This window comes from Hetaerina americana, unplaced genomic scaffold (assembly GCF_022747635.1).
Source record: "Hetaerina americana unplaced genomic scaffold, ioHetAmer1.1.p SCAF_4, whole genome shotgun sequence".
Taxonomy (NCBI): Eukaryota; Metazoa; Arthropoda; class Insecta; order Odonata; family Calopterygidae; genus Hetaerina; species Hetaerina americana.
Genome location: NW_027286985.1, coordinates 70,068,542 through 70,074,837, shown reverse-complemented (window position 1 = coordinate 70,074,837; position 6,296 = coordinate 70,068,542). Strand labels below are relative to the sequence as shown.

At 39.7% G+C, this 6,296-nt stretch overlaps 1 non-coding gene across 1 annotated transcript; it reads right to left on the bottom strand.

Moving 5' to 3' along the window:
• Nucleotides 1-5,993: 5,993 nt before the first annotated feature.
• TRNAC-GCA (transfer RNA cysteine (anticodon GCA)) lies at nt 5,994-6,065 on the bottom strand. The gene has a single exon. It is a non-coding gene; the product is annotated as a tRNA-Cys (tRNA).
• Nucleotides 6,066-6,296: the final 231 nt, after the last annotated feature.

Sequence of the window (6,296 nt, the reverse complement as noted above, 5' to 3'; positions counted from 1 at the left end):
TTTAATGCTTTGGCTTTTTCTAAACTGGAGGTAAGTTTTTGGAGATATTTAGGGATGGGTTTATATTAAGGTATAAACACTGTTGAATTGTTTCCCTAAACCTACCGTCCGTATGACTTCAACGCTTTTGGGTTATCGTCTAAATATTCACCTTGTTTTATTTTTAAATTCTATTAAGGCATGGCGAAATGTTTTCCTTGCTAGCGCTTCAGCTGTTTTATTGTTATATATTATTTCATTTTTTTATTGTTAGACTAGTCCTTGTGTGATCTCCTCATTTTTTAATAACATAGTCTATGGTGTTTCAATGCCTATCCATATCACCATCACCGCATGCCTCAATCGAGTAATGATGAATGCCGACGGATATTAAACCAGGAAATTGGAGAAAGCGGGTGATTACAGGCTGTTCTTTTACTCTAAAATACGACATTTTAAGTGTTGAATACAATCCTCGCTATTGTGGCCACCAAACAAACTGTGTGCGGTGTACGGTGTAGCCATAATTTCTTAGATAAAAAAGGCTTAATCGCGCATTTCAAGCTACACATTTTGCTATCTACCCTAAGTTTTGAGAAAAAAATTGGGACGTCTTAGAATTGAGACCATATTCTTCACTGGCACCAGCAGCAAGCTTTACTACTGTATGATTAATCTCTCCACCGTCCCTGAAACCTGCAAAAAAATCATAAGTCTTTAAACGTTATACGACACATTACGTTGTATCAGTCAGTTGTTAGAACATTATTTTAAATATATTAGACTATCGTCGCAAGTAATTAATTAATCACTCAATACTAGGGCCTCTCATTAAAGAAGGAAAATCCGCTAAATGGCTTAAATTTAAAACTATTTTATTGGTATGATAGAGCTGGAAGTAATTTTACATGCATGTAGAGAATTTGACGTGCATCGTTTCAGTGTTGACTCACCGTGATCTACTTCCTTGCAACTTTGCTAACTTTCTCCAAAGATGGTGTGATCCAACGCGTGACTCACAGTTTGACTTCGACCATGAATTAGCCACACCCTCGAATAAAATAAGGTACCGGTGTAAGGTTACTTATGTTATATTTAAAACTGGACCGTTAATTACTCGGAGGAGGATACTTCGGCGATCTTTTGTGCATTGTGAAGACGTGGAGTGTGTTATTTCAACTGTAATACTCGTGTTATAGCGTCGGTCACCGCTGCAGAAGTAACAAATGTGCATTGAAATTCAAAACATGTAAAAGTAAAAAGTATAAATTTTGAGCAATATGCATTGTAAATTGAATGTTCTCCAGCGTTACTCGGTTGAACCATCGCGTATAAAAAGTTGATGTAGAAAGCACAGTTCTTCATTTACGTACTCGTAATACCTTTCCAACATTAAATGAGCCAACATATTTATGAGAAATCGTTTGAAGGAGGTCCATCATTTGGATATTACAATCATAGAATTATAGAGAGAATTCCAAAATTTTCAGGCAAAAATATTACCGTTCCGTATACGATGATTCAAAAATATTTCTCAATTCTCTGCAGGGGGAAAGCATAGTCAATGATACATCTTTAAATAACAGCACGTGAGTGGGAGTGCCCGAAATATCGGTATCTCTTTGAGTTTGAAGAGGTTGAGATGTGTGGTTGGGGAGGCAATCCGATTCTGAAACCATTGGGTCAACTCTCTCCTCGGTGGGAATTCAATCGCGCTAGATCGATCCAGGGAGACGAACTCCAAGAGGATCCGTGAACTGGAATCATGAATTGACCAAAGGGTACGCAATAAACGAAGAGCGACTCGAATCGCATCCTTCCTCGAACGGTCACCCGTTTGAATATATCCTTCCCTGTTGACAGAGAGAGTTAGGGGCACGCTTGATGTCGTTCTCTCTGTCTCTTTCCTTCAACAAGCTTCGTCATGACGTAAGAGTCCGGTGCCACAGCCGGCAGCATTCGACATTTCCGAGGAAACACCGCTCCTCAAACAAATGAATCGTCCTCCGTCGTGGTGGGAAAACTTTGAAGACCCGACGACAGCTGCGTGTGTTTTAACGAGCAAACACGAGCAAGTATGCCCTGGTCTTTCGAGAAAAGCACTGACGACTGTCCCTGTATATTTTCAATCCGCAGTGACTACGTTGCATCAGCGCGCCACTGGTTCCCTATGATTTTACTGCCCAGTCCGCTTATACCCGCGTCTTGTTCGTCATTTTCTCTTCGGGAGCAATCCTCCCTTGCCTTACCATTATATGCCACGCCCACTTCCCATTCCACGCAATCAACTTTTCATCGTACGGCCGTTTCCAATGTAATATACTTTAATGACTTAAGCGCAAACGTTATTAGCAATCTCAGGTAATTTGATGACGACACGGTGGTACATAGGGATATAAGCAGCACTCTTAACTTTTAATTTTTCTAAAGTGATCGAAGTTACTTTAGAAATATTCAAAACATTAAATGTACAAGTCGGAACAAAATTAAACATTGCAAAGATATCAGGTATATTTGTAGGTGCATGTGTATGTTAGTTGTTAACATGTGTGTTTGCATGTGTGCGGGGTGTAAGAATTTTTGCATGAATGTATACCATGTTTTGTTTTTGGACTGTATAAATTTGTGGCTTTTGCATGCGGTTTTCTTTTCTTAATTACGAGTGGCGCCCTAACACACCCCGCCACACGCCCCTACAGCGGTTTGCGGGCTATTAAGTAGATGTCGGTGTAGAATGTCTAATTGCACACAGTTTCGTGGTCAGACTTAGATTAAAACGATTATTCTGAGACTCAGGATTGATTGAATGGGTTTTGGAACTAATCTACATATTTTTTCTATCAAACAATACGCCTGATAGCAAGAAAATGAATCTGCTCCTCACTAGTTATTTCCAATCTATAAAAAGATCGCCTTGCCTTTCCTCGCATATCTCTACCGCTGCAATTAGTCTCCAGGCCTATAAAGCACCGATAACAGAGACATGTCTACGTCTGTCTACGGATGTCAAAGTGACACCTAAGTTCAAGAGCCAATGGGAGCAGACGGGGCAGGTCACCTTGCTCGCCTACTTCAGGGCCCCGAGGTAATTCAACGCAAAATGTGTACGCAAGCACAAACCGTCAACAGTCAATTTGATATATATATATATATATATATATATATATATATATATATACATACATATACATGCATATATATAAAAATAATATGATATTAATATGTGTACATATGTTCAGTATACGTATGTGTGTGTATATATAGTATATATATATACACATCATATATATATTACACCACAGGTAGTTATAACTCTGACAAAAATGATTGTGGTGACTGTTTTAGGATAAGGATTCTCTTCGGATTGGTAAAATGACCTTTTCATTGCAAAAACCTTACGAAGCAGAAGTAAACTTGCCTTTGCCTGGGAGGACTTAGGGAGGCTTGCGAACTAGCATTTGCTCTAAGACGGGGGTAAACCGCACAAAAATCCTACCCCCAGCTCTTGTTCCTACTCTCCCCGCCCCATACCTCAATCGTCATTTCCTCCATATGCATGTTGAAAAGCACGACCAGTAATTGACAGCCCTATCTCACTTCCATCTTTTGCACAGACTATCCCAACTTTCTATCCGCCACACACACCCACTTGAACCGTCTGAGACCAGTGCAGGTTTCGGATGATTCGGGAGCATCAAAATGGAATGTATAGACTCAATTAAATGTCTAGGCACTACCGTCACTAACGATCTACCCTAGGTGAAAAACATACGGAGAATATGTGGACAAACTAACAAAAAAATAGGATTTATTAGAAGAGTACTGGGTAAATGTGATGAAAAGGTCAAAGATAGGTATTGCCTTTCGCTGGTTAGACCTCATTTCAAATATGCTGCTAGTATATGGGATCCTCACTAAGTTGGACTGATTGCCGAATTGGATCGCGTGCAGCGTAGAGGAGCTGGATTGGTAAAATGTTGTTATGATACACTTACTGGTGTATCCAAAATATTGGAGGAGCTAGGCTGGGGGTCATTCACTGAGCGAAGGTTAAGTTACAGATTGAAGCTCTTATTTGAATTGAAATACTCTCTATTAAAATAAATCTCTTTGTTGATATCGAAAAGGATTCCGAGGATTGTCCCAGAAGTACCCGGCCTGACCAAGAGATGGCGGTAGTTGTTTAAACAATATCATTGTATTAGAAAGTACGTATCTATAAAGCATATGTTTCAATTTTGAAGGCGCCACGTTGCTTAGTATTTGTTTAGCAGCCATCAATAGTGAAAGTTTTCAGTGAATTTGTAAAAATGGAGAAAATTGTTCATCGTTACCTGTATGTGACACAATACTTTTATTTGAAAGCCCTCAGACCAACTGATATAAAAGTTGAACAAGATTCTACTGGGTGAGTCTGCTCCTTCGTTTACAGCAGAAAAATATTGAGTAGCAGAGTTTAAACGACACCGTACGAGCTATTGAGACGAGCATCGCATTGGTCGACAAAATGAGGTGACGACTCCAGAAACGGCGAAGAAAATCTATCAAGTGGTACTGAATGATCATCGACTGAAAGTGCGCCAGCAAGCAGACATAGGAATTACAAAAAGGGGGGTACATCGCATATAAACTGAAAATTTGGACATGAGGAAGCTGTGTGCAAGACGGATGCTGCGTTTGCTCACACTCGAACAAAACTAGTGTCGTGAAGACGTTCCAATTGAGTGTTTAGCAAAGTTTCACGGCAACAAAGCAGAGTTTTTGCGCCGTTTTATAACCATGGATGAAACATGGGTCCATTACTTCACACCCGAGACAAAAGAATAATCGAAACAATGAATTCAAAAGGGAGAACCGCCTCCAAAGGAAGCGAAGACCGTTTCATCTGCTGGTAAGGTCATTGCGTCGGTTTTCGGGGATGATGAAAAAGGATAATCTATCAAGGGCGTGTATTATACGAACTGATTGCAACGTTTGAGCGAAGAAGGCAAGGAAAAGCGGCCGAATTAGGCTAAGAAAAAAGTGTTGTTTAATCAAGACAATGCACCAGCTCACAAATCCGTTTTTGCAATGGCCAAAATTCATGAATTATAGTTTGAATCGCTACCTCATGCACCCTATTCGCCAGATTTAGCCCCCTCGGATTATTTTCTGTTCGCAAACTTGAAACAATGGCTCGGTGGTCAAAGATTTTCTAACCGTGAAGATGTATTGACGGCAGTTAATGGCTGTTTTGAGGGTTCTTATTATAAAAAGGGCATCGAAATTATTGAACATCGCTCGGAAAAGTGTATAGAGCTGAAAGGAGATTATGTTGAAAAATAAGTACATTTTTCCCAAAATATTTGTGTTTTCTTTGTTGGGTCAGGTATTTCTGGGATTACCTTCATATTACCACCATCTTACTACTGTTGGAGAGATCATGTAAATAAATTAGAGATATTAAGTGCAGAACAGATTGATTTAAGATGTCATTTTTTCCACGAACGATAGGGCAACAAAATAACAAATTTGTCGCGTGGATTTGTCATGTGTCGTGTGGTGCCCTGTGTATTCACACACTAACGGTGACTTGCAGGGAACTAAAATGTCAATAATATCTTAGTCACCTATCCTTCATGATTACCTTTGCCTGCTGTAATGCATTCACCAATGTTACCCAATTCACTTTGTCGAACGTTATGCCATCGAAGATGGTAATGGCAGCATACTCTAGGTGGGGCCTGACTAGGGCAAGAAAACATCGTTCCTTCACTTTTTCGTCACATTTACCCAGCACTCTTTTTACAAATCCCAATTTTTTATTAGCACGACCGCATATTTCCCGTATGTGCTTTCCCCAGGACAGATCGTGAGTAATTGTTGCACCCAAGTATTTAAAGGAATATACCCTCGCGATTTCTGTTTGTTTCACTTTGTAACTAAATGGAGGAGGGGTGGTACTCTTTTCCAAAAAATTTACAACTACGCAATTTTTTCAAATTCAATTCCAATTGCCATGTAAGAAAATTCTAAGGGGGCAACCGGGTTTGAACCGGTGACCTCTCGATCTGCAGTCGAATGCTCTACCACTGAGCTATACCCCCACATTATTGGGAAGGACCCCCACTTTCTATGGCAAATCCGATCACCAACGTAAAATCCGGGAGATTTATTATAAAACGAATAAATTTAAAATGTCGTTTTTTCCTCGAAACATTAATGATATTTGAAATCATACATGTGATAGATTTGACGACAACCGCGTAGGAGATAATTAGAATTGGTAGTGTATATATTTGTCGGTATCCTGCAAGTTTCTTCCTGCATATTTATAT